Raw genomic sequence first — 23948 nt, forward strand, 5'->3', positions numbered from 1 at the left:
ATAAACTGTACTATGCTAAAAGTCTTGCTTTAGCACTAGCCAATTTAAATAACATTCTTCTACATGGTACAGCAAAAGACCTACTTGAAGAAATCGACTATATCCAGAAAAAATATTTTGAAAGTGAAAGCCACTTACAGAATGAAATATCTGTAAACCAAAGCAACAATTCTACACATGGCAACCTTTTACTACACACATACAAAAAAGAAATACTAAAATTTAAAAGTACATCAGCTGAAGTACCAAACCATGTGTGTGTATGTTGCCGCAGAACTTTTTATAAAAGTAACACAAAAACTGTAGACCTATCATACAAAATAGAAGGCAATGAAGATTCTAAATGGCTTGAATTAGCTCTCTACCTTATAGCAGAAAACAAATATGAAATAACTGACCCCTTAATACTTTGCAGTTACTGCACTACAAAACTTGACAACAACCAAACTCCTTCACGTGCTATCACAAATAATTTGAAATTATATCCACTACCAAAACCCCTACAACAACTTAATTTATATGAGAGCATCATAATTCAAACAGTGCACCCATTTCAATCAATAATACGCCTTCAACCAAAAATGGCAAAATTACCTCCCTCTGAATTAGTGAAAGGTATTAGTGGAAAAGTAGTGTATTCACCATTAGATCTAAAAGAAAATGTGCATACTCTAGGAGTACAATGTCCAATGAAGCAATCTTTAATTATCTTGGTAAATGGAGTACCTACAAAAGACAAAACAATTTGGCAACAGCTGGTAGATTTACATAAAGTTAGAGAAGACTTGCAATATCTTAAAGAGAATAATGAATATTACAAAGAAATTAATATTGAAGAAAACTTGAAGGATACAACTGAAATAATTCAAAAGACACAGGAATCTGGTCAATTTGAGCTCCTAGATCCTGCTACAATAACAAATGCTTTAGACCATTATACAATTCATCCATTGCACTCTAATGACACCATAGAAGATGCACTGGAAACATACCAAATGCATCAAACAAAAGGATCACCAATCAGCATATGGGAAAAAAGTATAGAAGCACGTGCTTTTCCTCTTCTCTTTCCTACTGGCAAAGGAGGAAGGTACAATGATAGACCTATTCAGATATCAGCATCAGAATACCGTTCATTACGGATGTATTCTGAAGATCCCAGATTTAGACAAAATGTGGAATACATATTCCACCTACTCTTTGAAAGTGAACTAGCAACTTTATGTTACGGAGTTGCACACATATTAAAATCAGGATCCCACTTTCAAAATATGACAGCTACACAATTATTACAAAAAGTGCAACAAAAAGATGAGGTTTTACAATCACATATTACAAATCGATAAGCAAATATGCGTGGTACTAAAGAGTACTGGTTTCGACGTCATGGAGATGTACGTTGTATGATCAGAAACCTTGGCCCACCCACTTGGTTTGTTACATTAAGTTGTGCAGAATATGCATGGGAAGATTTACATGATTTCCTACGCATATCAAACAAAAACAAAACAAACATAGATATACAAACACCTGGAGAACTTTGTTCTCTGGATCCTGTTAATGTTTCAAGATATTTTCACCATCGCTTCATTGCTATGCTACATTTTATTTGTAATAAAACTGTTCCTCCCCTTGGAGAAGTGCAACCCTTCTTTTGGAGAAAAGAATCCCAAGCCAGAGGAGCACCACATATCCACATGCTTTTATGGATTAAAGATGCTCCTAAATTTGGTCAAGACAGTAGTGCCACTGTTTTACACTTTATTGAAAAATATGTCACTTGTGAAATTCCATCAGAATCCACAAATAGTGATCTTCATGCACAAATATTACAATTTCAAAGACACAAATGTGGCAAATATTGTCATAAAAAATACAAAAACAAAGGGAAATACTACACCAAATGCTGATTTGGTTTCCCTAGACGAGTTACAAATACAGCTCAAGTGAACAACCTCATGTCTTCAGTTAGACATAGTGTTAAAGGTAAGTCACCTAAAAATTCATATTACATAAAAAAGAAAAGAAGAAGAAAAATATATCAATGATTACAATGCAATCATTGCCCACTTATGGAATGCAAACATAGATGTGCAGTATATTGCATACAATTCTATTGCAGTTGCACGATATGTCACAGCATACTTAACCAAAACAGAAAAGACAGAGCTCCAAGACCTCTGGAACGACCTGTCATCATTTAAAACAGTGTCTCAGAAATTACACAGCTTGGGCATAAAAATGCTCTCCCATAGAGAATGTGGATCCTATGAAGCAGCTGATCATTTAACTGGTATTGCATTGTATGGTAAATCTGAAAATATAGTATGGCTAAGTCTTGGTCCAGCTAAATCTAGAAAAAGAGTTCTAAAATCATACGAAGATATAGAAACAATAGCCAAACGTGATCCCAACAGCCAAGACATTTTAAAAAACAATTTATTGGACACATACTACCCAAACAGAAGTAATACTTTGGAAACCATGTGTCTATACCACATAGCCAAAACTACACATTCAAAAATAATATAAAACCTGATGAAAAAAAGGTAAATACAGAGTGACAAACTGTGAAGGCAGCTTAGTAAAACTCACCAAACCAAATTTAATTAATCATATCAAATTGTCATTAAAGACTCCTCAACTGGAACAACATAAAGAAGTATATTACATGTTCCTGCTACAACTCTTTAAACCATGGAGAAAAGAAGAAGAAATGCTAGATAACTATGACTCATATGAAGACGCTTTCAAAGCAAATGAAAGCACTATAACTGATGTAAACTTTACACAGTACAAAACAATGTTGCACAATGAACAGCAACACGAAGAAGAACTCCAGGCACAACTAGATAAGGACACTCCTGACAGTAGTCAACCTTCTGTAACTGGAAGCCAAGAACCACTGGGGGAACCACTAATAACAAATGAGGCAGAATTATCAATGATAGAAGTAGAAAACACCATGTGTCAGTATGAAGATAAAGAAGACTTAACTATACTACAATCAAAACTAAACAATGAGCAACGTAGCATTTTTAAAGAAGTAACAAAAGAAATTGCACATGGTGTACAACATGAAAAGAAAGAATGCACCTGCCAAAATTACAAACCTATACTACTGTACGTCAGTGGTGAAGCTGGTTCTGGCAAAACATTCCTAATCAGAATCATCAGTAAGTTCCTTCAACAATTGACAAACAACAAACTGTCAGCTGTTGGCACTGCCCCCACAGGTTGAGCTGCCTACAACATAGGTGGTGTCACACCGATTACTACTCCTGCCAGTAGAACAACAAAACAAATTAGACTATTACAAACTTTCTACAGAAGATGCAATGGAACTACGCAGAGTATTAAAACAAATGAAAATGCAACTAATAGATGAAGTGAGCATGGTGCCCAACCTAATTTTGGCTTTGATTCACCTCAGATTACAAGAAGTACTCAAAACAAACTACGAAGAGCTCTTTGCAGGAAAACACATTATTGTTTTCGGAGATCTTCTTCAATTGACACCAGAAAAGGTGAGCCTATTTTTAAAACATTAGGACACAAACTCTGCCATAAAACTGTTGGCAGCATTGGAAATGTCAACCTTTAGCAACATTTCCAATACAGAGAATTAACAGAAAACATGCGGCAATCTGCAGATCTCACTTATGCCAACATCTCAAAAAGCATCAGAGTTGGTATACTTTCTAAAGAAGCAGAAGCAATATTGAAAACCCGGCACATTCATGCACTTAATGGTGATAATACATGTTCTACAGATGTTATGGAACAATTAGCCCATAAAAATGTCAATTGTATGGCCTTAATGGCAATTATTGCAATTGTTTCAAATTCAATGAAATATTGTTAAGTAAAGAAATGCAACCAATAATGGAAATTAGCGCCACAGACAAACTAGATGTACATGGTATGACACTACCCATGTGTGAGCAAGCCACAAGACTAAATAGTTTAGAAAATTCAATCTCAAACGCAGCTGGCTTGGAAAAGATATTAAAATTATCCTTAAATTGCAGAGTAATGCTTAAACGTAACCTTGACATGGACCAAGGACTAGTTAATGGAGCACTGGGTACAGTTGTTGGCTTTCAAACATACCCACATGACAACAAAATTCAGTTTGTCAATATTCTCTTTAACAAACTTTCAGAAGTAAAAAGGATAGGATGCTCAACAGCTCGATTCCTTCTCTACAAAGACATGTATGTACGCAGAGAACAATTTTCTCTAACTCTTGCATACACAGTCACCATTCATAAATCACAAGGTCTTACCCTAGACAAAGCAATGATAGACATTGGTAACACAGTCTTTAAAGAAGGCATGAGCTACATAGCACTATCACGCTTACGTACACTTGACGGTCTATTTCTAATCAACTTTGATGCAAGTAAAGTAAACGCTGATATTCCTTGCATTTTAGAATACAATAGACTTCGCTCCCTATACACCCCCATCTAAACACATATTCTGTACCACAAAAAGTAAAACGTTGTAAAAGAAAACTAAATCAAACAAAAATGCAACAGGATGTCACTGCAAATCCTCCAAAGAGAGTAAAAGAAACTAAAACTTCATCAAGTACCACAAACATAAAAGAACCCATTAGGGAAAGTAAACCAGGTACTTCGTCAGGAAGGAAGACAAACTAAAAAAAAAATCAATCAGATACAGAACTACCTGGTCCATTTAAACTCTCAAATATAGTTAGAGTAAGTTGCTACGCAAATGTAGCAATGAATATTCTATTTCAATTGCCACCAATAGTTGACAACATTTACTTACACAGTACAGACCAATTGTGTTTGCAAATGTTAGTACTTCACAGAAATGCAACAAACAATCCTGATAACACGTATAGTGTTTATGGAATAAGACAACAATTGGACTACTTTGCTGGAATGGTGAAATTCACTATAAACTCACACACATCCACAAGAATTTCTAATGTACTTACTACAAGTACTGAAAAATAAAAACATACCTATAAATGAAATCTTTGAGATTTCATACATGTGGAAACATACATGCACACTCTGCAACAATGTGGCACAAGAGCAAATCCCCAATGAACGCTTTGTGTTTATATCAATACCTAATTGTGAATCCATTCCATTTCAGCATCTTGTGCAAAATGCAAACCATGGTAGATTATGTACTACCTGCAATTGGGATAATCGCTCCACCTTACTAATACAAACACATAGTAAATACGTAATACTAATGCTTCTACATTACAATGCAGATGGTACCAAAAACAACTGCAAGCTGACTGGATTCACACATGGTCAAGTATCACTTGGTAAGAAAACCTTCACAACAATAGGTATAATCTACCACACAGGAGCCACAACCAATTCAGGTCACTACACCGCATATATAAAAAAGAAATGTGGATGGTTTGAATGTAATGATAGTACCATTACTCTAAAGCAGAGATAACCAGCAAATCTTTCAAACGCTTATTTAATGTTCTTAAAAACAAAATGTATTAACTAAACTGTACTTAAACCTTAAGTAAACTTGTAGTAAAAAAATATAAACTGTTAGAATATTCCAAAAGGTATCTAACTGCCCAAAGATTCTACAAGAACTAATCAGATAAATGAATACCACTAACTTAGAGGAAAAAACAGATAGTTAGAATACCCCAACTGGTATCTAACTAACCCAAAATTTTACAATATCCAAACTGATAAATCAATACCACTAAATTATATAAAAAAATAGACAGTTAGAATACGCCAATTGGTATCCAACTGTCTCAAAATTTAACAATATCCAAACAGATAAATCAATACCACTAACATATATAAAAAAAATAGACAGTTAGAATACGCCTACCGGTATCTAACTGCTCCAGAATTTTACAATATCCAAACAAATAAATGATAAAAAACTGCAACAAGCCAATGTATACAGCATTAGCCAGAAACAACAAGTGAACACTGAAAACAAACAAACTGTACCATAACTGAAAAAGGTTTTCTTTTATCCCACAGACCCAATGATTTTAGCAACAAACACAGAAACTGAGCAAATTGCACAGTACTGTAATCTACTAAATATGAGGGTAAAAAAATGTTGATTATTCAATGTAATAAGTCATTACAAAATACCAATACTAACATGATCTTTTCTTTTATCACAGAAATGAACAAGAAATACATGTACTCCAGTTACTAAACCAAACAGTAATTTATTATAATAAGTACAACCATCGCAGCATATCATATCCGTAGAGGCTTATAACTTTGTTCCTTATAAATTTGTTTTTGGATCCCAAAGTTATAAGCCACTATGAGTGTGATATGCTGCGGTGGTTGTGGCCAGGGAATAGAGCCTTGGTTGCATGGCCATATGGCCCTGGCCACAACCACCGCAGTATATCACACCGATATAGTCAAACATTTTAACTATGGCTTATGGGAACTTTTAATGTCCGCGGACATAATGAGTGTTCTTAGAACACTTTCAACTTGCCAGCGAACAATACGGACAGCGTCCTCAGGACACCACCATTTTGTTTTTTTACAAACATTTCAGGACACCGCGAGTGTTCTTAGAACACTTTCAACTAGCCAGAGAACAATTCGGAGACCATTCTCAGGACACCCCCTTTTGTTAATTTGCGAACATTTCAGGCCACGGCGAGTGTTCTTAGAACACATTCAACTTGCCAGCGAACTATATGGACAGCGTCCTCAGGACACCCCCATTTTGTTTATTTGCAAACATTTCAGGACACCGCGAGTGTTCTTAGTACACATTCAACTTACCAGATAACAATACGACAGCGTCCTCAGGAGACCCCCATTTTGTTAATTTACGAACATTTCAGGACACGGTGAGTGTTCTTAAAACCCATTCAACTTGCCAGCGAACAATACGGACAGCGTCCTCAGGACACCCCCATTTTGTTAATTTGTGAACATTTCAGGACACAGCGAGTGTTCTTAGAACACATTCAACTTGCCAGCGAACAATACAGACAGCATCCTCAGAACACCCCATTTTGTTTATTTACAAACATTTCAGGACACCGCGAGTGTTCTTACAACACATTCAACTTGCCAGCAAACAATACGGACAGCGTCCTCAGGACACCCCCATTTTGTTAATTTACAAACATTTCAGGACACGGCGAGTGTTCTTAGAACAAATTCAACTTGCCACCAAAGAATACGGACAGCGTCCTCAGGACACCCCCATTTTGTTTATTTACGTTCATTTCAGGACACAGCGAGTGTTCTTAGAACACATTCAACTTGTCAGTGAACAATACGGACAGCGTCCTCAGAACACCCCATTTTGTTTATTTACGAACATTTCAGGACACTGCGAGTGTTCTTACAACACATTCAACTTGCCAGCGAACAATACGGACAGCGTCCTCAGGACACCCCCATTTTGTTTATTTGCGAACATTTCAGGACACTGCGAGTGTTCTTAGAACACATTCAACTTGCCACCAAAGAATACGGACAGCGTCCTCAGGACACCCCCATTTTGTTTATTTGCAAACATTTCACGACACTGCGAGTGTTCTTAGAACACATTCAACTTGCTAGAGAACAATACGGACAGCGTCCTCAGGACACCCCCATTTTGTTAATTTACGAACATTTCAGGACACGGCGAGTGTTCTTAGAACACATTCAACTTGCCACCGAACAATACGGACAGCGTCCTCAGGACACCCCCATTTTGTTTATTTGCGAACATTTCAGGACACCGCGAGTGTTCTTAGAACACATTCAACTTGCAAGAGAACAATACGGATAGCGTCCTCAGGACACCCCCATTTTGTTTATTTGCGAACATTTCAGGACACCGCGAGTGTTCTTAGAACACTTTAAACTTGCCAGCAAACAATAAGGACAGCGTCCTCAGGACACCACTATTTTGTTTATTTGCGAACATTTCAGGATACCACGATTGTTCTTAGAGCACATTCAACTTGCCAGCGAACAATACGGACAGCGTCCTCAGGACACCACCATTTTGTTTATTTACAAACATTTCAGGACACCGCAAGTGTTCTTAGAACACTTTCAACTAGCCAGCGAACAATACGGAGACCATTCTCAGGACACCCCCATTTTGTTAATTTGCGAACATTTCAGGCCACGGCGAGTGTTCTTAGAACACATTCAACTTGCCAGCGAACAATATGGACAGCGTCCTCAGGACACCCCCATTTTGTTTATTTGCAAACATTTCAGGACACCGCGAGTGTTCTTAGTACACATTCAACTTACCAGATAACAATACGACAGCGTCCTCAGGACACCCCCATTTTGTTAATTTACGAACATTTCAGGACACGGTGAGTGTTCTTAAAACCCATTCAACTTGCCAGCGAACAATACGGACAGCGTCCTCAGGACACCCCATTTTGTTAATTTGTGAACATTTCAGGACACAGCGAGTGTTCTTAGAACACATTCAACTTGCCAGCGAACAATACGGACAGCATCCTCAGAACACCCCATTTTGTTTATTTACAAACATTTCAGGACACCACGAGTGTTCTTACAACACATTCAACTTGCCAGCAAGCAATACGGACAGCGTCCTCAGGACACCCCCATTTTGTTAATTTACGAACATTTCAGGACACGGCGAGTGTTCTTAGAACAAATTCAACTTGCCACCGAAGAATACGGACAGCGTCCTCAGGACACCCCCATTTTGTTTATTTACGTACATTTCAGGACACAGCGAGTGTTCTTAGAACACATTCAACTTGTCAGTGAACAATACGGACAGCGTCCTCAGAACACCCCATTTTGTTTATTTACGAACATTTCAGGACACTGCGAGTGTTCTTACAACACATTCAACTTGCCAGCGAACAATACGGACAGCGTCCTCAGGACACCCCCATTTTTTTTATTTGCGAACATTTCAGGACACTGCGAGTGTTCTTAGAACACATTCAACTTGCCACCAAATAATACGGACAGCGTCCTCAGGACACCCCCATTTTGTTTATTTGCAAACATTTCACGACACTGCGAGTGTTCTTAGAACACATTCAACTTGCTAGAGAACAATACGGACAGCGTCCTCAGGACACCCCCATTTTGGTAATTTACGAACATTTCAGGACACGGCGAGTGTTCTTAGAACACATTCAACTTGCCACCGAACAATACGGACAGCGTCCTCAGGACACCCCCATTTTGTTTATTTGCGAACATTTCAGGACACCGCGAGTGTTCTTAGAACACATTCAACTTGCAAGAGAACAATACGGATAGCGTCCTCAGGACAACCCCATTTTGTTTATTTGCGAACATTTCAGGACACCGCGAGTGTTCTTAGAACACTTTCAACTTGCCAGCAAACAATAAGGACAGCGTCCTCAGGACACCACTATTTTGTTTATTTGCGAACATTTCAGGATACCACGATTGTTCTTAGAGCACATTCAACTTGCCAGCGAACAATACGGACAGCGTCCTCCGGACACCCCCATTTTGTTAATTTGCAAACATTTCAGGACACGGCGAGTGTTCTTAGAACACATTCAACTTGCCAGCGAACAATACGGACAGCGTCCTCAGGACACCCCCATTTTGTTTATTTGCAAACATTTCAGGACACCGCGAGTGTTCTTAGAACACATTCAACTTACCAGATAACAATACGGAAAGCGTCCTCAGGACACCCCCATTTTGTTAATTTACGAACATTTCAGGACACGGTGAGTTTTCTTAAAACACATTCAACTTGCCACCAAACAATACAGACAGCGCCCTGAGGACACCCCCATTTTGTTTATTTGCGAACATTTCAGGACACCGCGAGTGTTCTTAGAACACATTCAACTTGCCACCAAAGAATACGGACAGCGTCCTCAGGACACCCCCATTTTGTTTATTTGCAAACATTTCACAACACTGCGAGTGTTCTTAGAACACATTCAACTTGCTAGAGAACAATACGGACAGCGTCCTCAGGACACCCCCATTTTGTTTATTTGCGAACATTTCAGGACACCGCGAGTGTTCTTAGAACACATTCAACTTGCCACCGAACAATACGGACAGCGTCCTCAGGACACCCCCATTTTGTTTATTTGCGAACATTTCAGGACACCGCGAGTGTTCTTAGAACACATTCAACTTGCAAGAGAACAATACGGATAGCGTCCTCAGGACACCCCCATTTTGTTTATTTGCGAACATTTCAGGACACCGCGAGTGTTCTTAGAACACTTTCAACTTGCCAGCAAACAATAAGGACAGCGTCCTCAGGACACCACTATTTTGTTTATTTGCGAACATTTCAGGATACCACGATTGTTCTTAGAGCACATTCAACTTGCCAGCGAACAATACGGACAGCGTCCTCAGGACACCACCATTTTGTTTATTTACAAACATTTCAGGACACCGCAAGTGTTCTTAGAACACTTTCAACTAGCCAGCGAACAATACGGAGACCATTCTCAGGACACCCCCATTTTGTTAATTTGCGAACATTTCAGGCCAAGGCGAGTGTTCTTAGAACACATTCAACTTGCCAGCGAACAATATGGACAGCGTCCTCAGGACACCCCCATTTTGTTTATTTGCAAACATTTCAGGACACCGCGAGTGTTCTTAGTACACATTCAACTTACCAGATAACAATACGACAGCGTCCTCAGGACACCCCCATTTTGTTAATTTACGAACATTTCAGGACACGGTGAGTGTTCTTAAAACCCATTCAACTTGCCAGAGAACAATACGGACAGCGTCCTCAGGACACCCCCATTTTGTTAATTTGTGAACATTTCAGGACACAGCGAGTGTTCTTAGAACACATTCAACTTGCCAGCGAACAATACAGACAGCATCCTCAGAACACCCCATTTTGTTTATTTACAAACATTTCAGGACACCGCGAGTGTTCTTACAACACATTCAACTTGCCAGCAAGCAATACGGACAGCGTCCTCAGGACACCCCCATTTTGTTAATTTACGAACATTTCAGGACACGGCGAGTGTTCTTAGAACAAATTCAACTTGCCACCAAAGAATACGGACAGCGTCCTCAGGACACCCCCATTTTGTTTATTTACGTACATTTCAGGACACAGCGAGTGTTCTTAGAACACATTCAACTTGTCAGTGAACAATATGGACAGCGTCCTCAGAACACCCCATTTTGTTTATTTACGAACATTTCAGGACACTGCGAGTGTTCTTACAACACATTCAACTTGCCAGCGAACAATACGGACAGCGTCCTCAGGACACCCCCATTTTGTTTATTTGTGAACATTTCAGGACACTGCGAGTGTTCTTAGAACACATTCAACTTGCCACCAAAGAATACGGACAGCGTCCTCAGGACACCCCCATTTTGTTTATTTGCAAACATTTCACGACACTGCGAGTGTTCTTAGAACACATTCAACTTGCTAGAGAACAATACGGACAGCGTCCTCAGGACACCCCCATTTTGTTAATTTACGAACATTTCAGGACACGGCGAGTGTTCTTAGAACACATTCAACTTGCCACCGAACAATACGGACAGCGTCCTCAGGACACCCCCATTTTGTTTATTTGCGAACATTTCAGGACACCGCGAGTGTTCTTAGAACACATTCAACTTGCAAGAGAACAATACGGATAGCGTCCTCAGGACACCCCCATTTTGTTTATTTGCGAACATTTCAGGACACCGCGAGTGTTCTTAGAACACTTTCAACTTGCCAGCAAACAATAAGGACAGCGTCCTCAGGACACCACTATTTTGTTTATTTGCGAACATTTCAGGATACCACGATTGTTCTTAGAGCACATTCAACTTGCCAGCGAACAATACGGACAGCGTCCTCCGGACACCCCCATTTTGTTAATTTGCAAACATTTCAGGACACGGCGAGTGTTCTTAGAACACATTCAACTTGCCAGCGAACAATACGGACAGCGTCCTCAGGACACCCCCATTTTGTTTATTTGCAAACATTTCAGGACACCGCGAGTGTTCTTAGAACACATTCAACTTACCAGATAACAATACGGACAGCGTCCTCAGGACACCCACATTTTGTTAATTTACGAACATTTCAAGACACGGTGAGTTTTCTTAAAACACATTCAACTTGCCACCAAACAATACAGACAGTGCCCTGAGGACACCCCCATTTTGTTTATTTGCGAACATTTCAGGACACCGCGAGTGTTCTTAGAACACATTCAACTTGCCACCAAAGAATACGGACAGCGTCCTCAGGACACCCCCATTTTGTTTATTTGCAAACATTTCACAACACTGCGAGTGTTCTTAGAACACATTCAACTTGCTAGAGAACAATACGGACAGCGTCCTCAGGACACCCCCATTTTGTTTATTTGCGAACATTTCAGGACACCGCGAGTGTTCTTAGAACACATTCAACTTGCAAGTGAACAATACGGATAGCGTCCTCAGGACACCCCCATTTTGTTTATTTGCGAACATTTTAGGACACCGCAAGTGTTCTTAGAACACATTCAACTTGCCAGCGAACAATACGGACAGCGTCCTCAGAGCACCCCATTTTGTTTATTTACGAACATTTCAGGACACCGCAAGTGTTCTTACAGCACATTCAACTTGCCAGCGAACAATACGGACAGCGTCCTCAGGACACCCCCATTTTGTTTATTTGCAAACATTTCAGGACACCGCGAGTGTTCTTAGAACACATTCAACTTACCAGATAACAATATGGACAGTGTCCTCAGGACACCCCCATTTTGTTAATTTACGAACATTTCAGGACACGGTGAGTTTTCTTAAAACACATTCAACTTGCCACCAAACAATACAGACAGCGCCCTCAGGACACCACCATTTTGTTTATTTACGAACATTTCAGGACACCGCGAGTGTTCTTACAACACATTCAACTTGCCAGCGAACAATACAGACAGCGTCCTCAGGACACCCCCATTTTGTTTATTTGCGAACATTTCAGGACACCGCAAGTGTTCTTAGAACACATTCAACTTGCCACCAAAGAATACGGACAGCGTCCTCAGGACACCCCCATTTTGTTTATTTGCAAACATTTCACGACACTGCGAGTGTTCTTAGAACACATTCAACTTGCTAGAGAACAATACGGACAGCGTCCTCAGGACACCCCCATTTTGTTAATTTACGAACATTTCAGGACACGGCGAGTGTTCTTAGAACACATTCAACTTGCCACCGAACAATACGGACAGCATCCTCAGGACACCCCCATTTTGTTTATTTGCGAACATTTCAGGACACCGCGAGTGTTCTTAGAACACATTCAACTTGCAAGAGAACAATACGGATAGCGTCCTCAGGACACCCCATTTTGTTTATTTGCGAACATTTCAGGACACGGCGAGTGTTCTTAAAACACATTCAACTTGCCAGCGAACAATACGGACAGCGTCCTCAGAACACCCCCATTTTGTTTATTTATAAACATTTCAGGACACCGCGAGTGTTCTTAGAACACTTTCAACTTGCCAGCAAACAATAAGGACAGCGTCCTCAGGACACCCCTATTTTGTTTATTTGCGAACATTTCAGGATACCACGATTGTTCTTAGAGCACATTCAACTTGCCAGCGAACAATACGGACAGCGTCCTCCGGACATCCCCATTTTGTTAATTTGCAAACATTTCAGGACACGGCGAGTGTTCTTAGAACACATTCAACTTGCCAGTGAACAATACGGACAGCGTCCTCAGGACACCCCCATTTTGTTTATTTGCAAACATTTCAGGACACCGCGAGTGTTCTTAGAACACATTCAACTTACCAGATAACAATACGGACAGCGTCCTCAGGACACCCCCATTTTGTTAATTTACAAACATTTCAGGACACGGTGCGTTTTCTTACAACACATTCAACTTACCACCGAACAATACAGACAGCGCCCTCAAGACACCCCCATTTTGTTTATTTGCGAACATTTCAGGACACCGCGAGTGTTCTTAGAACACATTCAACTTGCCACCAAAGAATACGGACAGCGTCCTCAGGATACCCCCATTTTGTTTATTTGCAAACATTTCACAACACTGCGAGTGTTCTTAGAACACATTCAACTTGCTAGAGAACAATACGGACAGCGTCCTAAGGACACCCCCGTTTTGTTAATTTACGAACATTTCAGGACACGGCGAGTGTTCTTAGAACACATTCAACTTACCAGCGAACAATACGGATAGCGTCCTCAGGACACCCCCATTTTGTTTATTTGCGAACATTTCAGGACACGGCGAGTGTTCTTAGAACACATTCAACTTGCCAGCGAACAATACGGATAGCGTCCTCAGGACACACCCATTTTGTTTATTTGCAAACATTTCACGACACTGCGAGTGTTCTTACAACACATTCAACTTGCCAGCGAACAATACGGACAGCGTCCTCAGAACACCCCCATTTTGTTTATTTATAAACATTTCAGGACACCGCGAGTGTTCTTAGAACACTTTCAACTTGCCAGAAAACAATAAGGACAGCGTCCTCAGGACACCCCTATTTTGTTTATTTGCGAACATTTCAGGATACCACGATTGTTCTTAGAGCACATTCAACTTGCCAGCGAACAATATGGACAGCGTCCTCCGGACACCCCCATTTTGTTAATTTGCAAACATTTCAGGACACGGCGAGTGTTCTTAGAACACATTCAACTTGCCAGCGAACAATACGGACAGCGTCCTCAGGACACCCCCATTTTGTTTATTTGCAAACATTTCAGGACACCGCAAGTGTTCTTAGAACACATTCAACTTACCAGATAACAATACGGACAGCGTCCTCAGGACACCCCCATTTTGTTAATTTACGAACATTTCAGGACACGGTGAGTTTTCTTAAAACACATTCAACTTGCCACCAAACAATACAGACAGCGCCCTGAGGACACCCCCATTTTGTTTATTTGCGAACATTTCAGGACACCGCGAGTGTTCTTAGAACACATTCAACTTGCCACCAAAGAATACGGACAGCGTCCTCAGGACACCCCCATTTTGTTTATTTGTAAACATTTCACAACACTGCGAGTGTTCTTAGAACACATTCAACTTGCTAGAGAACAATACGGACAGCGTCCTCAGGACACCCCCATTTTGTTTATTTGCGAACATTTCAGGACACCGCAAGTGTTCTTACAGCACATTCAACTTGCCAGCGAACAATACGGACAGCGTCCTCAGGACACCCCCATTTTGTTAATTTACAAACATTTCTGGACACGGCGAGTGTTCTTAGAACAAATTCAACTTGCCACCAAAGAATACGGACAGCGTCCTCAGGACACCCCCATTTTGTTTATTTGCAAACATTTTAGGACACCGCGAGTGTTCTTAGAACACATTCAACTTACCAGATAACAATACGGACAGTGTCCTCAGGACACCCCAATTTTGTTAATTTACGAACATTTCAGGACACAGTGAGTTTTCTTAAAACACATTCAACTTGCCACCAAACAATACAGACAGCGCCCTCAGGACACCACCATTTTGTTTATTTACGAACATTTCAGGACACCGCGAGTGGTCTTACAACACATTCAACTTGCCAGCGAACAATACAGACAGCGTCCTCAGGACACCCCCATTTTGTTTATTTGCGAACATTTCAGGACACCGCAAGTGTTCTTAGAACACATTCAACTTGCCACCAAAGAATACGGACAGCGTCCTCAGGACACCCCCATTTTGTTTATTTGCAAACATTTCACGACACTGCGAGTGTTCTTAGAACACATTCAACTTGCTAGAGAACAATACGGACAGCGTCCTCAGGACACCCCCATTTTGTTAATTTACGAACATTTCAGGACACGGCGAGTGTTCTTAGAACACATTCAACTCTCCACCGAACAATACGGACAGCGTCCTCAGGACACCCCCATTTTGTTTATTTGCGAACATTTCAGGACACCGCAAGTGTTCTTAGAACACATTCAACTTGCCACCAAAGAATACGGACAGCGTCCTCAGGACACCCCCATTTTGTTTATTTGCAAACATTTCACGACACTGCGAGTGTTCTTAGAACACATTCAACTTGCAAGAGAACAATACGGATAGCGTCCTCAGGACACCCCCATTTTGTTTATTTGCGAACATTTCAGGACACGGCGAGTGTTCTTAAAACACATTCAACTTGCCAGCGAACAATACGGACAGCGTCCTCAGAGCACCCCCATTTTGTTTATTTATAAACATTTCAGGACACCGCGAGTGTTCTTAGAACACTTTCAACTTGCCAGCAAACAATAAGGACAGCGTCCTCAGGACACCCCTATTTTGTTTATTTGCGAACATTTCAGGATACCACGATTGTTCTTAGAGCACATTCAACTTGCCAGCGAACAATACGGACAGCGTCCTCCGGACACCCCCATTTTGTTAATTTGCAAACATTTCAGGACACGGCGAGTGTTCTTAGAACACATTCAACTTGCCAGCGAACAATACGGACAGCGTCCTCAGGACACCCCCATTTTGTTTATTTGCAAACATTTCAGGACACCGCGAGTGTTCTTAGAACACATTCAACTTACCAGATAACAATACGGACAGCGTCCTCAGGACACCCCCATTTTGTTAATTTACGAACATTTCAGGACACGGTGCGTTTTCTTAAAACACATTCAACTTACCACCGAACAATACAGACAGCGCCCTCAAGACACCCCCATTTTGTTTATTTACGAACATTTCAGGACACCGCGAGTGTTCTTAGAACACATTCAACTTGCCACCAAAGAATGCGGACAGCGTCCTCAGGACACCCCCATTTTGTTTATTTGCAAACATTTCACGACACTGCGAGTGTTCTTAGAACACATTCAACTTGCTAGAGAACAATACGGACAGCGTCCTCAGGACACCCCCATTTTGTTAATTTACGAACATTTCAGGACACGGCGAGTGTTCTTAGAACACATTCAACTTGCCAGCGAACAATACGGACAGCGTCCTCAGGACACCCCCATTTTGTTTATTTGCAAACATTTCAGGACACCGCGAGTGTTCTTAGAACACATTCAACTTACCAGATAACAATACGGACAGCGTCCTCAGGACACCCCCATTTTGTTAATTTACGAACATTTCAGGACACGGTGAGTTTTCTTAAAACACATTCAACTTGCCACCAAACAATACAGACAGCGCCCTGAGGACACCCCCATTTTGTTTATTTGCGAACATTTCAGGACACCGCGAGTGTTCTTAGAACACATTCAACTTGCCACCAAAGAATACGGACAGCGTCCTCAGGACACCCCCATTTTGTTTATTTGCAAACATTTCACAACACTGCGAGTGTTCTTAGAACACATTCAACTTGCTAGAGAACAATACGGACAGCGTCCTCAGGACACCCCCATTTTGTTTATTTGCGAACATTTCAGGACACCGCGAGTGTTCTTAGAACACATTCAACTTGCCACCGAACAATACGGACAGCGTCCTCAGGACACCCCCATTTTGTTTATTTGCGAACATTTCAGGACACCGCGAGTGTTCTTAGAACACATTCAACTTGCAAGAGAACAATACGGATAGCGTCCTCAGGACACCCCCATTTTGTTTATTTGCGAACATTTCAGGACACCGTGAGTGTTCTTAGAACACTTTCAACTTGCCAGCAAACAATAAGGACAGCGTCCTCAGGACACCACTATTTTGTTTATTTGCGAACATTTCAGGATACCACGATTGTTCTTAGAGCACATTCAACTTGCCAGCGAACAATACGGACAGCGTCCTCAGGACACCACCATTTTGTTTATTTACAAACATTTCAGGACACCGCAAGTGTTCTTAGAACACTTTCAACTAGCCAGCGAACAATACGGAGACCATTCTCAGGACACCCCCATTTTGTTAATTTGCGAACATTTCAGGCCACGGCGAGTGTTCTTAGAACACATTCAACTTGCCAGCGAACAATATGGACAGTGTCCTCAGGACACCCCCATTTTGTTTATTTGCAAACATTTCAGGACACCGCGAGTGTTCTTAGTACACATTCAACTTACCAGATAACAATACGACAGCGTCCTCAGGACACCCCCATTTTGTTAATTTACGAACATTTCAGGACACGGTGAGTGTTCTTAAAACCCATTCAACTTGCCAGCGAACAATACGGACAGCGTCCTCAGGACACCCCCATTTTGTTAATTTGTGAACATTTCAGGACACAGCGAGTGTTCTTAGAACACATTCAACTTGCCAGCGAACAATACGGACAGCATCCTCAGAACACCCCATTTTGTTTATTTACAAACATTTCAGGACACCGCGAGTGTTCTTACAACACATTCAACTTGCCAGCAAGCAATACGGACAGCGTCCTCAGGACACCCCCATTTTGTTAATTTACGAACATTTCAGGACACGGCGAGTGTTCTTAGAACAAATTCAACTTGCCACCAAAGAATACGGACAGCGTCCTCAGGACACCCCCATTTTGTTTATTTACGTACATTTCAGGACACAGCGAGTGTTCTTAGAACACATTCAACTTGTCAGTGAACAATATGGACAGCGTCCTCAGAACACCCCATTTTGTTTATTTACGAACATTTCAGGACATTGCGAGTGTTCTTACAACACATTCAACTTGCCAGCGAACAATACGGACAGCGTCCTCAGGACACCCCCATTTTGTTTATTTGTGAACATTTCAGGACACTGCGAGTGTTCTTAGAACACATTCAACTTGCCACCAAAGAATACGGACAGCGTCCTCAGGACACCCCCATTTTGTTTATTTGCAAACATTTCACGACACTGCGAGTGTTCTTAGAACACATTCAACTTGCTAGAGAACAATACGGACAGCGTCCTCAGGACACCCCCATTTTGTTAATTTACGAACATTTCAGGACACGGCGAGTGTTCTTAGAACACATTCAACTTGCCACCGAACAATACGGACAGCGTCCTCAGGACACCCCCATTTTGTTTATTTGCGAACATTTCAGGACACCGCGAGTGTTCTTAGAACACATTCAACTTGCAAGAGAACAATACGGATAGCGTCCTCAGGACACCCCCATTTTGTTTATTTGCGAACATTTCAGGACACCGCGAGTGTTCTTAGAACACTTTCAACTTGCCAGCAAACAATAAGGACAGCGTCCTCAGGACACCACTATTTTGTTTATTTGCGAACATTTCAGGATACCACGATTGTTCTTAGAGCACATTCAACTTGCCAGCGAACAATACGGACAGCGTCCTCCGGACACCCCCATTTTGTTTATTTGCGAACATTTCAGGACACGGCGAGTGTTCTTAGAACACATTCAACTTGCCAGCGAACAATACGGATAGCGTCCTCAGGACACACCCATTTTGTTTATTTGCAAACATTTCACGACACTGCGAGTGTTCTTACAACACATTCAACTTGCCAGCGAACAATACGGACAGCGTCCTCAGAACACCCCCATTTTGTTTATTTATAAACATTTCAGGACACCGCGAGTGTTCTTAGAACACTTTCAACTTGCCAGAAAACAATAAGGACAGCGTCCTCAGGACACCCCTATTTTGTTTATTTGCGAACATTTCAGGATACCACGATTGTTCTTAGAGCACATTCAACTTGCCAGCGAACAATATGGACAGCGTCCTCCGGACACCCCCATTTTGTTAATTTGCAAACATTTCAGGACACGGCGAGTGTTCTTAGAACACATTCAACTTGCCAGCGAACAATACGGACAGCGTCCTCAGGACACCCCCATTTTGTTTATTTGCAAACATTTCAGGACACCGCAAGTGTTCTTAGAACACATTCAACTTACCAGATAACAATACGGACAGCGTCCTCAGGACACCCCCATTTTGTTAATTTACGAACATTTCAGGACACGGTGAGTGTTCTTAGAACACATTCAACTTGCCACCAAAGAATACGGACAGCGTCCTCAGGACACCCCCATTTTGTTTATTTGTAAACATTTCACAACACTGCGAGTGTTCTTAGAACACATTCAACTTGCTAGAGAACAATACGGACAGCGTCCTCAGGACACCCCCATTTTGTTTATTTGCGAACATTTCAGGACACCGCAAGTGTTCTTACAGCACATTCAACTTGCCAGCGAACAATACGGACAGCGTCCTCAGGACACCCCCATTTTGTTAATTTACAAACATTTCTGGACACGGCGAGTTTTCTTAGAACAAATTCAACTTGCCACCAAAGAATACGGACAGCGTCCTCAGGACACCCCCATTTTGTTTATTTACGTACATTTCAGGACACAGCGAGTGTTCTTAGAACACATTCAACTTGTCAGTGAACAATATGGACAGCGTCCTCAGAACACCCCATTTTGTTTATTTACGAACATTTCAGGACATTGCGAGTGTTCTTACAACACATTCAACTTGCCAGCGAACAATACGGACAGCGTCCTCAGGACACCCCCATTTTGTTTATTTGTGAACATTTCAGGACACTGCGAGTGTTCTTAGAACACATTCAACTTGCCACCAAAGAATACGGACAGCGTCCTCAGGACACCCCCATTTTGTTTATTTGCAAACATTTCACGACACTGCGAGTGTTCTTAGAACACATTCAACTTGCTAGAGAACAATACGGACAGCGTCCTCAGGACACCCCCATTTTGTTAATTTACGAACATTTCAGGACACGGCGAGTGTTCTTAGAACACATTCAACTTGCCACCGAACAATACGGACAGCGTCCTCAGGACACCCCCATTTTGTTTATTTGCGAACATTTCAGGACACCGCGAGTGTTCTTAGAACACATTCAACTTGCAAGAGAACAATACGGATAGCGTCCTCAGGACACCCCCATTTTGTTTATTTGCGAACATTTCAGGACACCGCGAGTGTTCTTAGAACACTTTCAACTTGCCAGCAAACAATAAGGACAGCGTCCTCAGGACACCACTATTTTGTTTATTTGCGAACATTTCAGGATACCACGATTGTTCTTAGAGCACATTCAACTTGCCAGCGAACAATACGGACAGCGTCCTCCGGACACCCCCATTTTGTTAATTTGCAAACATTTCAGGACACGGCGAGTGTTCTTAGAACACATTCAACTTGCCAGCGAACAATACGGACAGCGTCCTCAGGACACCCCCATTTTGTTTATTTGCAAACATTTCAGGACACCGCGCGTGTTCTTAGAACACATTCAACTTACCAGATAACAATACGGACAGCGTCCTCAGGACACCCCCATTTTGTTAATTTACGAACATTTCAAGACACGGTGAGTTTTCTTAAAACACATTCAACTTGCCACCAAACAATACAGACAGCGCCCTGAGGACACCCCCATTTTGTTTATTTGCGAACATTTCAGGACACCGCGAGTGTTCTTAGAACACATTCAACTTGCCACCAAAGAATACGGACAGCGTCCTCAGGACACCCCGATTTTGTTTATTTGCAAACATTTCACAACACTGCGAGTGTTCTTAGAACACATTCAACTTGCTAGAGAACAATACGGACAGCGTCCTCAGGACACCCCCATTTTGTTTATTTGCGAACATTTCAGGACACCGCGAGTGTTCTTAGAACACATTCAACTTGCAAGTGAACAATACGGATAGCGTCCTCAGGACACCCCCATTTTGTTTATTTGCGAACATTTTAGGACACCGCAAGTGTTCTTAGAACACATTCAACTTGCCAGCGAACAATACGGACAGCGTCCTCAGAGCACCCCATTTTGTTTATTTACGAACATTTCAGGACACCGCAAGTGTTCTTACAGCACATTCAACTTGCCAGCGAACAATACGGACAGCGTCCTCTGGACACCCCCATTTTGTTAATTTACAAACATTTCTGGACACGGCGAGTGTTCTTAGAACAAATTCAACTTGCCACCCAAGAATACGGACAGCGTCCTCAGGACACCCCCATTTTGTTTATTTGCAAACATTTCAGGACACCGCGAGTGTTCTTAGAACACATTCAACTTACCAGATAACAATATGGACAGTGTCCTCAGGACACCCCCATTTTGTTAATTTACGTACATTTCAGGACACAGCGAGTGTTCTTAGAACACATTCAACTTGTCAGTGAACAATACGGACAGCGTCCTCAGAACACCCCATTTTGTTTATTTACGAACATTTCAGGACACTGCGAGTGTTCTTACAACACATTCAACTTGCCAGCGAACAATACGGACAGCGTCCTCAGGACACCCCCATTTTTTTTATTTGCGAACATTTCAGGACACTGCGAGTGTTCTTAGAACACATTCAACTTGCCACCAAAGAATACGGACAGCGTCCTCAGGACACCCCCATTTTGTTTATTTACAAACATTTCACGACACTGCGAGTGTTCTTAGAACACATTCAACTTGCTAGAGAACAATACGGACAGCGTCCTCAGGACACCCCCATTTTGGTAATTTACGAACATTTCAGGACACGGCGAGTGTTCTTAGAACACATTCAACTTGCCACCGAACAATACGGACAGCGTCCTCAGGACACCCCCATTTTGTTTATTTGCGAACATTTCAGGACACCGCGAGTGTTCTTAGAACACATTCAACTTGCAAGAGAACAATACGGATAGCGTCCTCAGGACAACCCCATTTTGTTTATTTGCGAACATTTCAGGACACCGCGAGTGTTCTTAGAACACTTTCAACTTGCCAGCAAACAATAAGGACAGCGTCCTCAGGACACCACTATTTTGTTTATTTGCGAACATTTCAGGATACCACGATTGTTCTTAGAGCACATTCAACTTGCCAGCGAACAATACGGACAGCGTCCTCCGGACACCCCCATTTTGTTAATTTGCAAACATTTCAGGACACGGCGAGTGTTCTTAGAACACATTCAACTTGCCAGCGAACAATACGGACAGCGTCCTCAGGACACCCCCATTTTGTTTATTTGCAAACATTTCAGGACACCGCGAGTGTTCTTAGAACACATTCAACTTACCAGATAACAATACGGAAAGCGTCCTCAGGACACCCCCATTTTGTTAATTTACGAACATTTCAGGACACGGTGAGTTTTCTTAAAACACATTCAACTTGCCACCAAACAATACAGACAGCGCCCTGAGGACACCCCCATTTTGTTTATTTGCGAACATTTCAGGACACCGCGAGTGTTCTTAGAACACATTCAACTTGCCACCAAAGAATACGGACAGCGTCCTCAGGACACCCCCATTTTGTTTATTTGCAAACATTTCACAACACTGCGAGTGTTCTTAGAACACATTCAACTTGCTAGAGAACAATACGGACAGCGTCCTCAGGACACCCCCATTTTGTTTATTTGCGAACATTTCAGGACACCGCGAGTGTTCTTAGAACACATTCAACTTGCCACCGAACAATACGGACAGCGTCCTCAGGACACCCCCATTTTGTTTATTTGCGAACATTTCAGGACACCGCGAGTGTTCTTAGAACACATTCAACTTGCAAGAGAACAATACGGATAGCGTCCTCAGGACACCCCCATTTTGTTTATTTGCGAACATTTCAGGACACCGCGAGTGTTCTTAGAACACTTTCAACTTGCCAGCAAACAATAAGGACAGCGTCCTCAGGACACCACTATTTTGTTTATTTGCGAACATTTCAGGATACCACGATTGTTCTTAGAGCACATTCAACTTGCCAGCGAACAATACGGACAGCGTCCTCAGGACACCACCATTTTGTTTATTTACAAACATTTCAGGACACCGCAAGTGTTCTTAGAACACTTTCAACTAGCCAGCGAACAATACGGAGACCATTCTCAGGACACCCCCATTTTGTTAATTTGCGAACATTTCAGGCCAAGGCGAGTGTTCTTAGAACACATTCAACTTGCCAGCGAACAATATGGACAGCGTCCTCAGGACACCCCCATTTTGTT

The sequence above is a fragment of the Ambystoma mexicanum genome, chromosome 7p (assembly GCF_040938575.1).
Source record: "Ambystoma mexicanum isolate Mex_15411 chromosome 7p, UKY_AmexF1_1, whole genome shotgun sequence".
Taxonomy (NCBI): Eukaryota; Metazoa; Chordata; class Amphibia; order Caudata; family Ambystomatidae; genus Ambystoma; species Ambystoma mexicanum.